Here is a 19519-nt window from a genome sequence, read left to right on the forward strand (position 1 = left end):
GGCCCAGGTAGGTCACAGGTGTGCTGGGGCCCCCAAGTGGAAACGGCCAGGACCGGGGTCAGTCCTCCCCTCAGACACCAGAGGGCTTTGGAGGGGGGTCCCACAGCCAAGCCCCAAAAGCCCACGAGTGGCCGTCTGGACTGCAAAGGCGATGACATGCCCGGCGCATGGGGGACAACAAATGGCAGGGAGCAGTGGGCGGGGGGCGGGAACAGCAGTGGGGGGCGGGTGCAACGCAGAGACCCAAAAAAGGGAACATTCCAGGGCACAGCTGTTGGACCAGGAGGCGGGATGGGGGTGAGGGGGACATGAGCCACCCCCCACCCCCACCCCCGGTGCAGCCACCTTCTGGTGGGGGGTGCTGGGCAGCCTCCCCTCCTTCCTAGGCCCTGGGCTCCACGTCCCTCCAATGGGGGGACTCTCAGAGACCCTGCGGGTTATTAGGGGACCAATAATGACATCAGGGGGTGGGCGTTTGTCCCCTGACTTATGAAGCATTTCCTGAGCACCTGCTATGGAACTGACACACCAGGAATGGTGATGGTGAACAAGACAGCGGGCCCCGGCCCCCGTGACCCCCGTCCAGTTGGGAGGAGCCCCCAATCAACAGCCATGGCTGTGTCCCGTTTCAGCCCATTCTCTGATCCCAGCCCTGCTCTGGACAGGAGTGCTCGCTGCCCTCTCTCATCTTCCAGATGGGGAAACTGAGGCAGCCTGGGGATGAGGGGAAAGCTGCCCTGCTCAAGCTGAATCCCAGCCTGGCTGCTGAGTCAGGGGCCGTCCCACCAGAGGGTCTCGGAGCTCCCCCCCCGCAACCCATCCAGGATGGCGCCTCTCAGATGAGAACACCGAGGACCACATCCATTAAGTGCCTCCGTCTCTCTCTTCCAGAACGTTCCCAGGAAGCAACAACTCAGCCCAGGCACGGGCTAGTCGGAGCCTGGAGATCTCAGCTGGGATCCTGGCACCTGGGGAAGGGCCCGGCTCTAAAAATAAACTGCTCGCCTCAGCCTGGGAGCAGCTGTGCGAGCCTGGCGAGCAGGAGCAGCCGCCCGCCACTCCGGGCAGATGACGGCGGGCCTGGCCCGGCCAGAGTGCCCCCGTCTCTGGCAGCTGGCCACTGGGACAGGCTGGTGGCAGCTGGCAGCCAGGAATATTTGACCCCCGACTCCCGGAGGCGCCCCCCCGCCCCCGCCGCCCTGCCGCACACGTGAATACACGTATGCCCCAACCTGGGACGTGCTCCGCAGAGCGTGGCCAGACTGCTCCCAGGGACCAGCCGGTGAGGGGCAGTGGGGACGCCAGGAGGTGCCCTCCGCATGCTGGACAGTGACAAGTCTCAGAACAGGTAAGGGGACGCTCCTCTCGCCCAAAGGGTCTGCCCTCCTGGAGGAGGTGAGGCCGTGGGCTTGGGGTGGGAAGGGCTCTGGGAGGGCTCGCACGTCCGTCCTCAACTCCGGGGCAGGAGCCATGATGCCACCTCCCTGCCCCGCTCCGTGGCCCAGCCTGGGGGGAACAGCCTGTCCTTTGCGGCTCAGAGCACTCTCGGTGGCTGCCTAAACGTCCGAGCCACGTTGGCTTAATTAGAAGCCAGCTGCAGGTAGCGGGTTTGCAGGAAGCAGGCTGAAAAGTTCGGAGACGTCGAGCAGGGTTGCCAGGAGCCTGGTGCCTTAGGGGAAGGAATGCCTCCTCATCCGGCTCTGGGGTGGGTGGGGGAGGATGGGGGGGCCAGGTCCTGCCCTCAAGGGAGGCGGGCGGCCGCCTGGGAAGACCCTCCAGGAAGGTGGGGAGGAAGCTCAGGGAGACCCAGTTCCTGGGTGGCTCTCCGGATCCCCAGTTCTCTATCACACCTCAAGGTTCACAGGAAGAAGCCCGTTTCGGTGGGGGCTGCCTTGGGCATTGAGCTGGGCCCAGTGGAACTGAATCGAAGCGAGGGGACCCATCCTGGCAGCTCTGCACCTTTGTCCCCTAGTGCTCGGGGGGCTGTCAAATCTGACTTTCTGCCTAAATGGATTTCTGTGCCTGCTCCCTGGGCACGATGTTCACCCAAAGGAGATGCGATTAGGGCTAATTCCATCTCCTCCGGTGCCCGGGAGGGGGCAGGCGGGGAGAGGGGCTCCGCGGAGGGGGGCCTGCTGGCTGCCTTCATCCCCATTTATCAGAGGAGGGCAGGTGCTGGGCGGGTCTTGGCACTGGCCGGACCCCCGCGAGGGCTGCCCCAGCCTTTCCCAGGCACGAGGCAGGGAGTTCCCTGGGGAGTGGGACTAATGGAGACAATTTCTCGGGGCCTGACAGTGAGCTGCCTCTGCTTGCCGAGTCCTGCAGCCGCAGGGCTGTCGGGGGTCGGGTCCCGGTACGTGGCTGCCGGAAGGAGGGCGTGCCTGTGGGGGAAGGCCCTCCGTGGTGGTCCGTGGAGAAACGCTGGGTGGCCGCCTCTGGGTCTTGGACTGAGCACATCCTTCCTGTAAATACCACCCAGGACCCTCCGTGCCAGGCATCGGTGCCACCTCCCCGCCATGTGCTTTGCCCCATGGTCCCTCAGAGTCACCCCAGGAGCTGGTACCCTTTAACCTTCTCCATGCACCCCAGACCCTGGCCCAGTAAACCCACCCCACGTCCCCCAGCTTTGGTGCCACTTCCGATCCTCACACGTGGCCTGTGTCACTAGGGCCAGCAATTGAGTAACTGTCACCGTCCGGGTTGAAATTCCACCTGGCACTTGCCCCTGGGCCACCGCTCCCCAGCATGCAAATCCTGGCAACCACACGGCCCCTCGAAACCTCAGTCTTCTCACCACCCAAAGGCGCTGATGCTGCCATCCTCCTGGCTGCCGAGGATTTGCAGAGACCTTGGGCAGGACTCATGACACAGAGCTGGGGGCAGCGGGCGGGGAGGGGAACGTGTCTGCATCGGGATCATTTCTTCTGCACTAAACCCCGTGCCTCGAGGGCCGAGACCTCGCAGCACAGAACCTGGCACACAGTAGGCCTGCTTGTTGGATTCACGTACACACACAGGGGGACCGGCAGGAAATCGCTGAGTCAGTGTGACCACCAGCCTTTAAGGCGCTGGCCTTCATCTTGGGAACTTGTCTTAGTTCCTTGTTTCGGGGTAATTTGGTTCCTGTCTCATGTGTGTGTGTGGATGCCCAGCCTCCCCCACAATGCCTGTGAAGTAGGCCTGTCCCCAAGAGTCACCTCTGACCTGGCACAGCCTCAGTGGCCACCCAGGGAGGCTGGGAGTGCCAGAGGTGGTGGCCGGTTCAGACCCACTGACACGGCCACAGGGAACCCAGCAGCGGAGGCTGAAAACCAGGCCACGCACCCACACTCGCGACAGCCACCCCACCCATTGTGACCAAAGGCCAGGCTGGGGCCGGGGCTAGACGGACGTTATCTCACACATGGAACCACCCAGTTCTACTGCAAAGAATAAAACTCCGTAAGAAGGCACAGCTCAGCAAAGCGGGGCAGCTCTCCACGCACTTTACTGCGGGCAGAAGAGGCTGCATGTCGGAAGCAGAGACGGTGCCCGCCGGCTGCACGGACAGGCCTCCTGCCTTTGGCACGGAAGCTCTGCTCCAGACCCGCAGGGGCTGCGCCTCCCTGGTTGTGCCCACGTCCAGCTGTTGCTCTTGCCCCGGTTCCAGATGCTAAGGGCGAGGTCTGTTCTGCGGGTGACCCGCTCGTGCTCGCTTTAGCATCCTGCCATTTCCTCCGGGTTCTGTCCGCCCTCGGGGAGAGGGCTGAGCCTGTGTTCGTGTTTTCCCTGCTCCTGAGCTGTGCACATCTCCGCTGTATTGGTCAGCTCTTGCTGCAGTGACGCTCTGTAACAAGCATTCCCCAAATCTTGGCGGCTGACAGCAACCCAATGTATTTTTCTTGCTGCTGGGTCTGGTGTCTGGCTGAGCTGGGTTGGGTCAGGCTGGGCTGAGCTGGGCTCAGTGGCACTTGGTTCCAGGCTGTAATCCACTTTGGGCTGGCTCTGTGTTCTCATTCTGGGGCTGGGCCCCTCCGGATTGTGGCAGAGGAGTGAGAGACCAAGCCAGACGCCTTAGCCCCTTAAAGGCATCTGCTCGCATTACTCAGTGTCATCTCTCATCCAGGTAGGTCACCGGGGTGAGGGGCAGACTCCACCTGCTCTCCTGGGGGCACTGCAGGGTCACAGGGTAGAGGGAGGGGTGGAGATGGAGGGAAGGGGCCCTGTCTTCCCTGTCCACACACACAGCCCACACCCTCTCTGATTTATGCACACACTGCCCCCTCCAGCCTGGGTGCCCCCTGAGGACAGGCCCCTGCCAGATTCTCGCTGGACCACATGGCCCTGAGGATGTAAATATCCCTGAGACAAGGTCAAGTTCAGGGTCAAGAGGGGGAGTCAGCACGCAGCGAATGGCATTGTTCCCAGCTTAGGGGGTCCAGGGAGAGGAATGGAGCAGAGACCAAGGAGCACTTACGTGTCATGGACAGGACAGGGAAGTCTCACAGGGGAGGTGGCCCCATAGAGGGATTTCCGCAGGCAGAGGAGAGAGGGCAGACGGTACCCCGGGAGGGGGTGCTGCCCGTGCAAAGGCCCTGAGGCAGGAGAGCGGGAGCCACAGTTGGTCCAGCTGGCCCTGCTGCCACCTGCTGAGCAGACGGCCCGCCCTCTCTGGGCCCCAACTCTGCGGACAGTGCAGCCCCACGGCCCTTTAGGAACCGGCCCCGAGAACTCCCGCCAGCTCCTCTGGCTCCGGCTCTAAATTAAGTAGTAAGCCAGAACCTCTGATCCCATTACTTGAATCATCATTGTCCTGCTCTTTGATCTTTCCTGGTGGCTGAGCCTGACACGGAGGCTCTGGAGAGCCGCTCAGCTGGCAGCGAGGAGAGGAGGCTGCTCGGAGTCTTAAAGTCACTCACGATTTCTCCAGTTCACCTTAATTTGCAAAATAACGAATGCACAGCCCAAATGCCCTTGAGCTCCGAGGGCATTTAAACACCAGCAGCTCGAAACCCTGCGGGGCGGGGGGGAGGACCTTCCCAGGTTCAATGATCCCGCAGAGAGGACATTTCGGGAAGGCGTCCTGTGTAAGTGGCGTTTGTTCAAGGTGTCTGTCCTCTCCCCACTCACGCCCCTTCCAGGCAGGCGGACCAGAACCAGAGAGGCCTGGATGTAGGGACGGCTCCAGTGTGGCAGCTGTGCCCTCGGCCTCTCTCAGCCTCCACCTGTGCATCTGTGAAATGAGCAGGTGACCCCTGCTTGGCAGCTCCCCCAGGAGAGCAGGGAGAATCGAGGGAGAAAGTGGGTGTGGAAGTGCAGGCAGGGGCGCCCACTCTGTGCACGGTGGTGGGGGGGCCGGGGGAGGAGGCAGCAGTGCAGGACCCAGAGGCGCAGAGGGAGGGGAAGGAGAAGGGGGGTGAGGGCAGAGACCACCCACCGTCCCTGCAGGAGGGAGGTCCTGGGAGGCCCCAGCACACCCCAGCCCCCAGGGCTGCTGGTGCCAGAGACCCTCGTGTGCCCTGGGGATGGCAGGGCCCCGCCCTCGCCCACTGTCCTTCCACGGAGGCCCGGGCCACCCCGACGTCACCTGCAGCTCTAGGAGGAGAGAAGCGAGTCCATGTTTTAAAAGTGAGTGATTGCACATGTGAGGAGTCGTATGAAAGCCAGTTTAGGAAAAAATGTTAACGAGCTGTCACCCGCCCATCCCAAGTGAGAACCCATTTCCTTTCTGTCACTCACCGTCCTTGTCCCACTTCTGAGGGCCAACCATGTGCACCGGGCCGTGTCCTCGGGGCTCTGGAGCTGAGAGCCTGGGCCCAAACCCCAGCCCTGCCACCTTCGGCCACGAGGCCTTGGCAAGTTGCTTTACCACCATGTGCCTCAGTTTCCCAGCCTGCAAATGGGGTCTCACTGAGCCCTAGGTGCATGGAATGCATTAATGTGTGCGAAGCTCTCTGCGGTGCCAGGCACTGGGGGTGCTCTCCAGGAGACGTGGCCTGTTCTTGTCCCAGGTCCCTCTCCTGGAGGACCTCAGCCCGCCCTGGGTGACCTCGGGGGGCATCGACGGCAAGCTGGAGGGGGACCATCGCCTTGCAGCCTTGAGCGTCCTTTTGGCAGGTTTTCAGATGAAATCTTTTCTAGGGCTACTCTGATTGGAGGAGATGGGACGGGAACAAGGTGGGTGCCAGCCTGGCCTCCCACTGACTCCCCCACAGTGGAAACCCCCACCTCCGGAGCTCTCCTGCTCACCACGGGAACACGGTGCGACCCCCTCCCCCGCATCGCCTATCTCCTCTAGAAACCCACCTGGACCTGCGGGCAGCCAGCCCTCCCGCCAGTCCTGAATCCTGGCTGCCCCGTTGGGGTGAGCCGGGGACCCGGGTCTGCCTTCCCCGGCCGGCCTTCCTTCCGGGAGCCGTCCCTGAGCCTGCCCTGGCGGGATACCGCTGGGCACCACCTGGTGGAACAGAGATGGAGTCTAGGAACTGCCAGCCCAGTGGTGACGTCACCCACGACCGTGGGGACTCTCCGGGGTCTCCCATGAGGCTCCTCGGAGTCCCCGGGGGCCCCTCTGGGACTGCCCCCCTCAGCCGCCTCCCCCGTGTGGGTCAGTCCCCATCTCTCTTCCCACGTCCATTGGTCTCTTTTTCTCTCTAGACCCTCTGTCTCTTCTCTCAGCCTCGAGTGGCCCTGAAATAAAGCTGGAGTGTCCTCTTTAGCAATTTCAATATATTAAATGCTTTCCATTCTTAATTCAAAAAGCGGATGAGTGGGTACTTGCCCTTTCTCTCTTTCAGAAAGGGACAGCAAAGGCCACCAAACCAAGTTAATTGATTCTTTTCTCCTGCGGCCAGAGGCCGGTCCTCGTCGTCATTCACACTGACCCTGTCGGCCTGGCAGCAGGAGGCACTTCAGGCCTGGAGCCTGTGCGGCGGGGTCCCCCAGGCCTCGGTGGTCCGGGAAGCGTTGGCCCCTCCCCCCACCCCCACGTTGGGCTCCTTTGGGCTCCGGTCCCTCCGGGGGTGGTGACGCTGGGGAGCAGGTTGTACCGTTCCTTCTTCACTCTGCTGAGCGCATCTCTGGAGTCCTTTATTCCGCGGCCCTGCCCTGGGGTGCTGATACGGTCGCTCTCCAGGGGGGACACTGGGCTCCAAGGCGGGCGGATACGCCCAAAGCCACCTGCAATTGTAGCAAAGCTGAGGCTCGAACCCCTGCATAGAGAAGCCTCAGAAGCCGAGTGAGGGACAAGGATCCTGACACAGGGGTCCCTTCGCCAGGTGCGGCCACCCGCTGGTCAGGCCCTGGCCGGGCGCCTCCTCCCAGAGTGTTCCTTTTGGGCATCCCCACCCTGAACACGAGGCCAGAGGGAGGAAGGGCCTTGCTGGACACACAGCTGGTGGCAGTGGCCGAGTGGGACCCCATGCGTGGGTGGGGTCAGCCCGCACGTGTCTGCCGAGTTCGCGGTGTGGCCCCGAGCTGGGTGAGCCGTGCACCGTCCGGGATGGATGGAAGTCTCAGAGCCCGGGACTCCTGAGGTGCCTGGGGGTTTGGAGGAGGCTCAGAGGCTCAGGGGCCCCTGTCAGACCCCTCTGACCACAGCGGCCATGGCCAAGCCACTGTGTCCTTAGCTGTAGGACGGGATGGTCACACCACACCTGGCACGGAGGCAGCCAGCCCTGCTCATCACCAGGAGGACGTCGGCTGGAGCGGCAGGCCGTGTGGGCACAGTTCCCCAGGTGCCCCGTGCACCCCAGGCTCTTTCCCGCTGCAAGCTCTGCGTGTGCTGCCCCTCCCCCAGGAGCGCTCTTCCCTCCGCCGCCGCCGGCCTCCCGCCCCCTGTCTGCGGCTGAAGGCCACGTTCACATCCCTCGGCCACCGCCAGACTCAACTCGTGCCCTGCGCCCGGCTGCTCCCCTGCCTCCGTTCTTGCCGTTCTCTTTGTTCCGAGGGCGCCTGTCTTCTTGGAAAAATCTATTCCTGATTCAAACATCGCCTCCTCCAGGAAGCCATTGTGACCTCCTCCGTCTTTCCCTTCGGACCTGTGCAGACTTCCAGGAAGGCACTAGTGGCAGTGGCCCCTCGGGGGACGTGCGTCTTTCTCCACCACGAGAGGGACTCCCTGAGGGCAGGGACAGTGGCTTATTGAACCTGACAAGGAGGAGCCCTTCTCAAACAGTGACCGTCATTACAGGACCAGCAAAGCTGCAGCGACGTGAGGAACCTGCCGGCATTTCCTCCAGCCAAAGAGTACGGTGTCTTCCTCCGCTCACCCGCTCCATCTCTCCTACCCAGGGAGAGGGGAGGGCCCAGCTTTTTCTGGATTTCTGAGACACAGAACTGGGGAAATAAACTGAGAGAGAGAAAAACGGGAAGGACCTGTTCGCTGGGTCAGTTCCCGAGCTTCCTTTGTTGTAGAGAATTTTGATCGCGGGCAGAATGGAGAGAAAACCATGAAGCAACCAGACAGGCTGGGACAGTAAACAAAGGACCAGAGAGCCCGCAGCTGGGCTGAAAGGAGGGACTGAGAGCCACAGGGGTAGAGGGAGAAAGGAATCTGGGAAAGAACGTGATGCTCTGCAGAGACCGGGCCACCTGACGCCTCGAGGTTCTTTGGGTCACATTATATTGTTGTTAAAAACCAGAGATTCTGCTGCGCAGAGGCACCCCAGCCTGCCGTGACCCTAAATGTCACCGTCGGGTTGATGTCCATACCCCTCTCTAGTTCAGACCCACTGGCCACGGGTGAACTCTCTGCGATTCCTGGCTAGGCGCAGGGGTCAGAAGGCCCTCTCCTGCCCTCCTGCCCCCCTGCCAGAGAGCCGCAACCTTCAGCCCTCAGCCCTCAGCCCGCTGCCCGCACCTGAGCTTTGAGTCTCAGAGCCCAGCTGCCCTCTGAACGCAACTCCCAAGCCGTGTGACCCCTGAGATCGGTCACTCGCAGGGACCGGCAGCTCCTCCAGCTCCTAGGCCGGCCCGCCAGTTAGCGGGCACCGGGTCTGCAGAGAAAGTGCATCGTGAATGATGAAACACTAGCAGACAATTAGGGCTCCTTGTGGCTCCTTGTGAACGCTGCTTTGCTCCTGAGAAGAGCGTGGATGTCATCCAGCTGTGTCAGTGGGAACCCTCCGCACTCTGAAAACCCGTGCTTTCCCAGGACTTGCCATCCAGAATAAGGAACAGGGTGGTCAGAGCTGACGGGCTGCAGGGGTCAGCTGCGAAGATGCCAGCTCAGCCATCGATCGGTTTATGGGTCCCTGCTCAGCAGGATGTGGGGGAGAGAGTGCGGGCTTTATCGCCTGGCTGAAACGAGCTTACTCCCCCACTGCAGCACTTAGTAGCTGTGTGACCTCGGGCAAGTGACTCAAGCTCTCTGAGCTTCATGTGGCCTCGTCTATAAAGCGAGGCCCGAATACCTGGACCATGGAGTTAATGGGTCAGACCACCAAGTGAGAGGAGAAGGCACATGGCAGGGGCTCAGGGAACAAGGACAACAGTTAGTTAATAGATACCACCTTCCAGCCAGGAGGACTCAGCTGACCTGCCTGGAGTCCCAGACACAGCCCTTGGTCACCGTGTGAGGTGGGGCAGTTCCCTCAGCTCCTCTAAAAACAGGACGAATAACGCTGTGCAGGGCTGCTGTGTGGGTCTCATCAGATGACGTGGGGGAAGATGCTTTGCAAACTGTGAAGTGCTGTGCAAATATCACGAGTAGTTGCTAGAAGCCGTAGCAGCAATGGCATGCAGGCCCAGGCTGGCTCTGGTGCTGGGATGTGCTTTGTGCTGGTGTCTGACGGCTCAGTGGGCTGTCCCCCAGCTATGGCCCAGCGGTTAGGAGGGTGTGCTGTGAACTTGGACCACCTGGGCTGTGTGACCTGGTGTGAGTTCCTCAGCCTCTCTGTGCCCCAGCTGTGCCTCATCTGTAACGTGGCAGAGCCCTGCCCTTCCCAAGTGCCCGGTAGATGTGCGTTAACAGCCGTCGTCTGGGACAACAGCTCTCATGCGTTTCCTCTTTGGTGCCTTTGGCTTCCCTTTAGCAGGCCACGATCTACTTCTCCAGCCGACCAGCCTTGCACGCCCCCCCCTCCCATTAAGCCCCACTGACCCCCTTCCAGCCCTCTCCTGCCTCTGCTGTCCCAACCTGGCTACTGGCTACTGTGCTCCAGGAAGCCGGGACCGCGGTTCCCCCCCTCCGACCCCCGCCCTCCAGGAGCCCCGCCTCCTCAGGCATGTTGACACTTGCTGTCTGTCCCCTCCGTCAGCCGATGCTGATGTCTCACACCCTCTGCACTCAGGAAACGAAGCTTGGGGGGCGAGTAGCTTGCACAAGACCCCGGAACCCCGCAGATGCCAGCGCAGAGCCAGGAGCCAAGCCAGCCCCGCTTCCGAGCCCGAAACGCCCCCGGCAGCGTGGACAGCGCCCGGCTGCCTGTGGTCGCCAGGCTGAGGACCCCTGGGTGACCTGACGATGTGGTATTTGTGAGAGAGTGGACCCGAGTCCCAGATGCGAGCTGGACCCTCAAGGGACGGGCCCGGGAGACCCGCCACTCCACCTCGCCCTGTCCACCCGCCTCGCTTCGTGCTCCTGTTGCCCCAAGTGTCCACACCCGCAGGAGGCCTGCTGGGACTCCTGTCCTCCTCGGCACCCGTCAGCCACGGGGCTAAGGCCACTGCCCTCCCCAGGGCAGCCACAGCCTCCCCCCGCTGCAGTCACACAGGACGATGTCCTGTCCCCAAGTCCTCTGTGCAGGCAGACACCTCCTTGCCTTGCCGGCTGTCCCCTCCAGCTAGAGCACCTCTCCCCTCGACTTCCGTTACAGCCCGACTCCTTCCCTCAGGAGGAAGCGGCCCTCCTGGGTGACCCCACATTGTGTTCCACTTGGAGGTTAATATTCTGCTGTCTGTCACCAGACCGTGGTCTCCCCCAGGCAGGGCTGGAGTCCCGCCCGTCCCTGGGTCCTCACGGCCAGGACAGAGGTGGTGGGTGTCCATGGGGATCTGGGCACTGCAAGGAAGGACAACGATCCCACGGAGGAGACTGGAGGGCAGGGAGCAGCCTCCCTGGGAAAGGGACATTTAAGCTGAGATCTGCTGACAGTTGGCAAGGGGAAGTTGAGGAACAGCATCCCAGGGAGAGGGAACAGCATACGCAAAGAGCTGGAGGTGGGAGTGATCGCTAGAAACCAAAGTGAGACCCATGAGCCTGGGGGTGGTCCAGTGTGGCCCGCGGCCGCCCGGCCACACCAGCTCACCGAGGCCTCTCTGATGTGCTGGGCTTGACAGCACTGTGAAGCCACGTACTATGTCATCCCCACTTTAGAGTGGAGGGAACTGAGGCTCAGGGAGACAGAGCGACTTGCCAAAGGTCACACAGCAAAGGCAGAGGGGGCGCAGAGACAGGCCTTGGACCCCACCCGCGCCACTCCCCCCGCCAGGCTCAGCCTCCGTGGCTGGTTTTCCTGCTCTCGGAGGCAGAGAAGCACCATGTCCGGGCTGTCCTGCTTGGCTGGCACCTGTGGGCCGGCCCAGGAAACCAGTGTTTCAGGTCCATTATTTCCAACACGCCGGCGCTTTGCTTCGCTCGGTGAGCGCCTCCCAACTGCGTATTTCCTCGAAGAACCACAGGCAGCCCACAGGAACCGGGGCTTATCTCCACGGTCAGGAGCTGCCGAGTTCGGCTGAGTTTCTAACATCTTCATGACTGAACGGACTTTCCGACCCGGGGGAGCCCCCGGGGGCGGCTGGTCCTCCTGGGAGGAGCGGGCTTGTCTCTGCCTCCCCTCTGCCAGGGCAGCCTGCCGGGCCAGCCAGCCACCGTGCAGGGGACAGCCCTGTCCCCCTGTAAGAGGAGGTGGCAGAGAGCTGGCAACGGGGCTGCCCTGTGCCAGCCCTCGACACTGGTGAGCTCGTTCACCTCTCTCAGCCTGAGCTTTTTCATCTGCAAAACGGGCAAAATTTTGCAGGTTTGTTGTGAGGTTTGACAGATCCCTGAGCAGTGCTCGGCACGGGCCAGCACAGAGAGGTGTCTGCCGGCATTGGCCGTTGGGGGGTAATTGCAATTTACACAGGAACGCCGGACTCCTTCCTCGCCGTCAGCTGCTACGGCCCAGGGAGCAGTTTCGGCCTTGTTCCTGCTGCCTGTAGGACCTCACGCATGCCTCGTCCCCTCTTGCTGTTCCCTGTGTTTTTCCCTTCTCCCCTGCACCCCCCAGGGCCAGCATCTTCTCTTCCTCCAGGCTCAGCCTCAGTGTCACCTCCTAAAGGAGCCTCCCCAGACTGCCCTGTCATGCTTCTCTGCGCAGCATCCACTATGACCCCCGACTCCTCCTCTAGCCTTAAATTGCCTTCTCCCTCTGAAAAGAGGGCTTCCCCACTCCTTTCTAGTTTCTCTCCGCTCCCCCCCTTTTAATTAAAGTTACATAGGCACATGGTTATGTATAATGCATATGCAAATCTTACGGAACCGATAAGATGAAGAGCAGAAGCCGCCTCCGCGCCCATCCCCCCCGCCCAGACCCTCTTCCGGGAGCCGACGGCTGTTCTGCGCTTTGCTTATCGCTCTGCCGATTCCCTTTATAACTTTAAATAATACGCTTCCACCTCTTCTTATCGACTTGAACAATATCTGCCGGCTCGGCTCTGGAACGCCAGGCTCTCGCCCACGCGCCCTCTCCACCTCTGCTGGCATTTTCTTTCAGGCCCGGCCCCACTGGCTCCGTGATTTAAAACACAGACGGCCCTGGCCATCGCCTGCTGACTCTGGGCTCCTCTGCCTCTAGCTTCCCCATCAGGCCAGCTGCCAGAGGGAGCTCCCAGTCAGAGCTGTCCCCTGCCGAAAGGTCCCAACACACGCACCCACGGCACCGACGGTTGGGTCCAGACTCTGTGGTGGTCCCTGGAGCATGCGTGACCCGGCCCTGGGGTCTAGCACCTCCTGCCATCCTCCGTGACCCCGTCCCCAGCATCACCAGCCCTCCTTCAGGTCCTCACTCCTCAGGCTGTTCCCCGGGCGAGAAGTCTGTTCCCCTGCTGGCTCCTTCTTGCCTCTCATCCCCAGCTTTAAAACCCCTCTGCCCGCCGCCTGCCCTGCACGGCCATTCTGAGCCCCCCTCTCAGACCCTCTACCCCACAGCCGGCAGCTCTTGGCGCCTCTGCTGTTGCTCTCCGACGTGGGTGCACTTCTTGTCCGGCCCTCCCATGGGAGGAGGAACTGGGTGGCTTTTGACCTTGGCTGTGACCCCAGTGCTTAGGGCGCTCAGCGGGCGCCAGGCAGAGAGTCCGCTGACAAGACCAGGCCAGACATCGAGCCCAGGTTCTCGATTTGCCCACTCGGGCAGCCTCGAGGGCGAGGCCCCCACTCCGTGCCTCCTCTTCCCGCTGCTCCACCGCAGGGCCGCTCGCCGTCAAGGGGGAGGGCGTCTGCCTTCCGGGCAGAACAACTGACCATCACTCGTCTGTGCTCTGTCGGGGACCAAGTCTGCGAGCTGGAAATTAATAAATAGGGCTCTCGAGGTTGGTGTTACGTGAATCTTATTCCCTGAGCAGCCACGGAGTGTGCTGGGGCCTGCAGACAGACAAACAAGCGTGACCCCAGCTGCAGAAGACGTGCCCCTCAGAGGAGAACCTGCCTAGGGACACTTTCTGACCTGCTTTGGGGTCTCCCTGCTGCTCTGCATCGCCCAGGCAGCCCACCCCCATCCACGCCGCCTTCTCCTGGGCCTGGGCTTGATTACACGCAGGTCACCTGGATGCATGTGTGTCTGCAGCCAGACTCAGGTGTGCACGGGGCCTGGGTTCATGTGTGCGTGCACACACCTGGGACTCATGTGTGCGTGCGTGCAGGGCGAGGGGGTGGGCCAGCTGCCTTCCTCCTCGTTGTCTGGAGAAGACACCATTGTGCCTCCATCCCTGTGGACAGCCAGCGTGGCGCAGAACTGTTCAAAGCTCTTCCCCCAGAACTCTGCTGGCCTCACTCCGTGGTCTGCCCGCTCCCTCGGCCGACGGGAGAAACCTGCCACGGGTCAGGCCCCAGCTCCCCGGCCAGGACTGCTTCTTCCCTCCGTGAGCTCTCAGGGTTTTCCCCGACTGTCGTCACTCTGAATGTCACCAGGCGTGCGTGTTTTCCCGTCGTTAGTCCTGCTCTATGATTACCGGGCACATTTGATCTGGAAACATGATGCCCGCTGCAGCTGGGGGCGGGGGGGGGGGCACGCTTCTCCTATCGTTATTCCTTAAACTCTGATTTCTCTCCTGCACTGACCCGTGCTCTCTCGAGAGCTGCTCCCAGATGCTGCTGAGTCTTTGTCCTTCTGTCGCGTGTTCCCGGGGTCCCTCCACTTGTCTTCTGGAACACCAGCTTGATCCACAGCCGCGTCTGGTGATGACCCGATCTGGCTGCTGGGCTGTCTGTGGTAATTTCTGCGATCTCCCATATTCCAAACATCCCAGTGAGTCTCTCGTGTTCCTCTGCTGCCCTCTCATCACCCTGCAGCCAGGCGGGACCCGCCAGGCACACTGCCCCGGGGTCGAGGTGTCAAAGGTCACGGTCACCAGCTACTCTGGGTAACAAGAGTCAGGAGGGACCAGACAAGCTCCCCATCCCCAATGGGACCCCACCACTGCACCCTGACCGTCCTACCCTCTGGACTTGTTCGGGCCCCACGAGGGAGACCACGCTTCCTCTCACTTCCGGCTGAGGGTCACTCTGCTCCCCCTCCAGCCCTATGCCCTCCAACCCACCCGGGGCCCCTCTGCTCCCTGCTGGCACAGGCAGGCAGTCATCCTCTCCACGCCCACTTTCTGCTCTCGGTGGCCCCAGGGAGGGGCGGGCAGAGTCCCGGGGCACAGTGTGCCATCTTGGCCAGGAATCCGCCCTAAGAGGGCAGCTTGGCGATTTTCCTGGCAAGCAGATTTACAGTGTGTTTGTTTCTTTCTCCTAAATATGGAGGCACTGTTTTCTCAGGGCTTGACCGGCAGGACCCAGGTGTCGGTCGGGCACGTGTGCGTCGCCCACCTCCTGGAAGCTCCAGGGCACCTGGCAGGGAGGGGGTGTGGTATTTATTTCTTGTCTGGCCCGGTGGCGGGTGTTGACCTGTCGGCAGCATGCTTGTGTCATTTCTCCCCTTGCGGACCTGGGGCCCGGCCGAGGCAGGGATCCCTCACTGGTTTGCCACCTGCTCTCCAGGCTCCAGAGCGGGGTTTGGGGAGCCTCCTGCAGCCCCTCCGTCGGGGTGACATGTGACGAGACTCAGCAGCCCTTTCCGGCTGGCTGTGCGGCAGGCCCGGGTGTGTCTCCTGCACAGAAGGGGAGGCCTTGAAGGATGTGATTCGGTGGCCGCTGCTGCCAACTCCTGCAGAGCCCAGGGCTCAGAAAACGCCTCACGGACGGGAGAAAAGCTCTGTTCTCAGGGCACTGGAAGTCCGCAGAGGGACAGCCAGGTCCTCCTGGGAAACTGCCCCGAGAGACCTGAGGGCGAGGCGGATCCCTGGGAGCCCCCACACCCTCTCCTCGCTCCTTCACACCCGCACAGGCTGGCGCTCTCGTCACCCGCCTCACAGATGAGGAAACTGAGGCCCAGCGAGAGGAATGCCGTGCCCGAGGTGACTGGCCAGCGACAGAGCTGCCACAGGCAGGACCCACCTGTCAGCCTTCAGCTCTGTCAATGAAAAATCGAAGGAAGTGATGCCTCGTAAAGACCGTCTACGTGTCCCTGAGCCCCCAGACAGGAAAGGGGTCACCCCCGGGAGCCATCTGGAAAGGGGCCGTCGAGTGGGCCTGCAAGGCGGGGGCGGTGCCCACGAGCAGTGGGTTTGGGGAAATGGCAAACAGCTGGAGCTGCTGGAGTGCCACACGCAGGTAGGGGAGAAGAGGGGCTGGGGACCCGGTGGCCGTGCCAGGGAGCTGGAGCTCGGCTCTCGGAGCCTGGAGTGACACAGTCCCGTTTCCATTTTAAAAATCACTGAGTGCAGAGGGGAGAGTGACAGGCCAGGAAGCCTGCCCCCCTCTTCCTTCTGGCCCCCTTTCTCTGCCCTCTCGTTCCTTCCAGCACCCGCCCCTACCCACCCCGCCTCCCCGGGGAACAATCAAGATGCAGAGGAAAGAGAAGGCCGGAATGGTCACCAGACTCTGCTTTAAAACAGACTTCCAACATGCTGTGTGAGCCCCGCAAAGTCACTCGAGCTCTCTGAGCCACGGCTCTTGCTTGGCTGAAAACGCAAACAATATTCCTGCACCTGGGAGATGCTGCGAGGGCCCCACTGGTGAGAGCAGAGAGCAGATCCTGTGCCGGGAAGGTAGCTCACAGCGGCCGCATCTGTGTTCATTCGTCCCCCCATCCACGTGCACGCCCTGCCCCGGGGGGGGGGAGAGGCCCGGGCCGAGCTCAGGCCGTCAGCCTTCAGACACAATCGGCTGATTAGATTAACGTTCCTCCCTTGGCAGCGCCCGGGAGGGCGGAGAGTGATTATAAGCGAGTTTGGAGGGTGATGGTTAAAGGAAATCGTCCCGGCAGCTGGTCCGGGTGGAGGGAGGCCCGGCCATCCGAATGCCTTTCGCGGTTGTGTTTTCCATGGAGGATGCATGGGGGAGGCGGGCGGCTCCTGACACGCTGGCTCCCGGGGCTGGGGCTGCGGCTGCTGCAGGAGGTCAGCTCACTCGGGACGCCCCCACCTCGCACATCCCCCCACCCCACGCAAGGAAGCTCCCTGAAGCTGCAGGGTGGACAGAGTGGTCACGCACCGTCCTGGAACAAGGGACAGACGTCACATATGACAGGAATGCGCCCTGTGCTCCAGTCACGGGGCGCTTAGCTGGTACAGCAGGTGGGTGGTCACGAGGTGAGCTCAGTAGGTCAGTAATTATCCTTCGTTTCTGGGAAGAGATGCTTATCCTTAAAGAAATGCTGATACGGGGGGAGGCAACATCCCTATCTTTAAGGGCATCATTTTTGGCTCTGGGACATCGTAAATGTTTAAAGCAGATGGACGATGTCTGCTCAACAAGCTACATCAGGCCTTTCTGGAAAAACAAGCTTGGGCAGAATTAGTTGTAAACCAAATGGCTTCCTCATACTTCAATATCTTATTGCTTTTCATTTATTCATCAGGATGGACAGGCATTAACTAGGAAGAGAGGACGGGAAGAGGGAGGAAGAGCACTTCAGACATAGGGAACAGCATGGGCAAGGCCCTGGGGTAGGAAGGAACCTAAAGCGTGCAGGAAGAGAAGAGCTCAGAAAACAGGGTGGGGCAGGATGTGCAGTGGGGCTGGAGAGGTGGGCAGTGGCCAGTCCCCCAAGCCTTACACAGAGCCGAGCATAAGGGGGACCACATGTCCGGAGTGGCTGAGGGCGGCCCAGTTACATCTGTTATCCCAACCTCATTAACGGCTCCTCCTTTGACATTTAAGAGTCCAGTCTGGGTTTGGATGATGTGTTATAAGTCTGTGGAGGATCTGGGGGTTTATCCCGAGGGGAGGCGCTGGGAGCCGACACCATCAGGCACGTGTTTCAGGAAGAAGAGGGCTGACGGTGGGACCAGGAGACCAAGCTGGAGGTGGGGGCGGCTCAGCCTCGGGTGTGGCACACAGGGTGGAGAGCGTGATGGATCTGAACCTGTCCAGGAGGTGACCGAGCTTCTGGAGGCGGGCAGGGGCAGGGCACCGAGGGCTCCTGGTTTGTGCGCGTGGACGGGCCACGGCTGCTCCCCCGGGAGAGCTCTGGGTGAGGACGTCTGGGGTGGGAGGGCGTGGGTCCCTTTGTGTGGACGCTCCGGTTCCAGGAGCACACGGCCCCTCCCGCCCGGCTCCCCGGGCCCTTCCTGACACACGCGCCCAACACACGTCCACGCGCTCACCTGCCTCTGGAGTCAACGCGGTGCATCGGTTATGGGGGGGCACCTGCGTGCGGGCTGCACCCACTCGGTTGGCCGTGGTTGTTTTCCATGTTTCTCCCTGGGGAGGGCTCTCCGTGGGGACCCATTGGTGGCCCTAATGGCCTCCAGTCACTCGGGATAAAGGCTCAGTGCTCCCCAAGGCCCCCTGGCCCTACAGGGTCTCCCCTTGGCCCCCTCTCTTCATCTCCCCACCCGCTCTGCACCCTTTGCCCCACCCCCACCCAGTATCTAGCCACTCAGACCTTCTGGCTCTTCCTCAAACCCAGGTCTCAGCCGTCCCCATCTTCTGGAAGCCCCCGGAAGGCTCCTCCCAGGCTCTGCCCACGGCTCCCTCCTCATCCTCCTCTGCCCGCTTCACACCCCAGAGGAGCCGCTCCCAGCAGAACCTGCAGAAAGCAGGAGTTCAACACTCTTGCTGGACTTTCTGGACGAGGCAGGCCAGAGCCCGGGGAAATCAGCAGTCTGTAAACACAGGCACGGGGGGCGAGTCCCTCCCCATCACGTCAAGGCACCTGCACTTCCTCTCGGCCCTCCAGGGCTGCCCTCCGGCCGCCCTGCACACTGGCCTGGGGGTGGGGGCAGGCAGAGGAGGACGGGCGCTGGGGGGCCGTCTGGACTGGGCTGAGCTGGGGGTGGGCCCCTGGCTCTCCTGCTCCTCCCTGTTTGACCTCGAGTGAGCCCCTCGCCTCCAAGTCTCTGCCCAGTGATGTCCCGAGGGCTCCTCAGGTGACCTGGCCTTCGGGCTCTGTCCTCTCCCTCCGTCCAGGACAGTGCGCACCCGCCAGCTGCCCTGCGAGCAAATGCTCCTGCTCACGGCTGAGGAGGGAGTTTGGGGCCAAGGGGGCAAATAGAAAGGAGGGTAACCGCGAACAATGGCCGGGGGAGTCTGGGAGGGCTCCCGGAGGAGGTGGTTTGAAGGGGACTTTGGCGCAGGGAGAATGTCTACAGGCAGAGGCAAGGGAGAGGCACCCAGCCTGAGCAAAGGCCCGAGGCAGGAAGGAGGTGCAGCAGCCCAGACGGAGTCAAATCACAGAGGGCGAGGGACCTGGAGGGGCTTGGAGGGGCTGCTTGAGCCCAGCTTCCGTGGGCCTCGACTGCCAGACCAGGGCAGCCCTGGAGGCCTTCGAGGGTTTGCACATGTTCAGAGCTGTGTTAGAAGCTTCCAGATGCCATTTCAGATCAACCAGCTGGCGTGACACCCCTCTGTGGCTGGGCCTGTGCTGGGTCCTGGGGACCCAGGCTGGAGCCTGCCCTCGAGAGGCCCAGCTCCTGCATGGAGGCAGGAAAATCAGCATCGTGTTCTCCGCGCCATGATGGGGAAATCTGGGGTTACTCTAGCTGATCAAGGAGGGCTTCCTGGAAGAGGGCACCCTGAAAGCAGCCTTGTAAGCCAGCCAGGCGGGGAATGAGGCACGACCAGGGCCCTGCGAGGCCGAGCTGTGAGCAGGCTGAGGGTGGGGAGGGCAGAGGCGCCTCAGTGACAACCGCTGACGGCCTGTGCCCAGGCGGCCTGACCTCTCCCTCTGTGCCACCCCGTTGCTTTCTCAGCTACCCCTCTGGGCAGACGTTACTTTTCTGCCGTTTACAGATGAGGACACTGGGGTTCGGGAGGTTGGGTGACCTGCCGGGAGTGGCTGACCCGGGAGGGTCT

The 19519-nt window shown here is 62.0% G+C and overlaps 1 protein-coding gene across 1 annotated transcript in view; it reads left to right on the forward strand.

The window, feature by feature from the left end:
- Window positions 1–1008: 1008 nt before the first annotated feature.
- Window positions 1009–19519, forward strand: part of SHISAL1 (shisa like 1) — a 135141-nt gene continuing 116630 nt past the window's right edge. Inside the window, exon 1 of the mRNA XM_070506751.1 lies at window positions 1009–1348. The gene's annotated coding sequence lies outside the window, so the exon portion shown is untranslated. The remainder of the gene's footprint in view (window positions 1349–19519) is intronic.

Source organism: Equus asinus, chromosome 4 (assembly GCF_041296235.1).
Source record: "Equus asinus isolate D_3611 breed Donkey chromosome 4, EquAss-T2T_v2, whole genome shotgun sequence".
NCBI classification, from domain to species: Eukaryota; Metazoa; Chordata; class Mammalia; order Perissodactyla; family Equidae; genus Equus; species Equus asinus.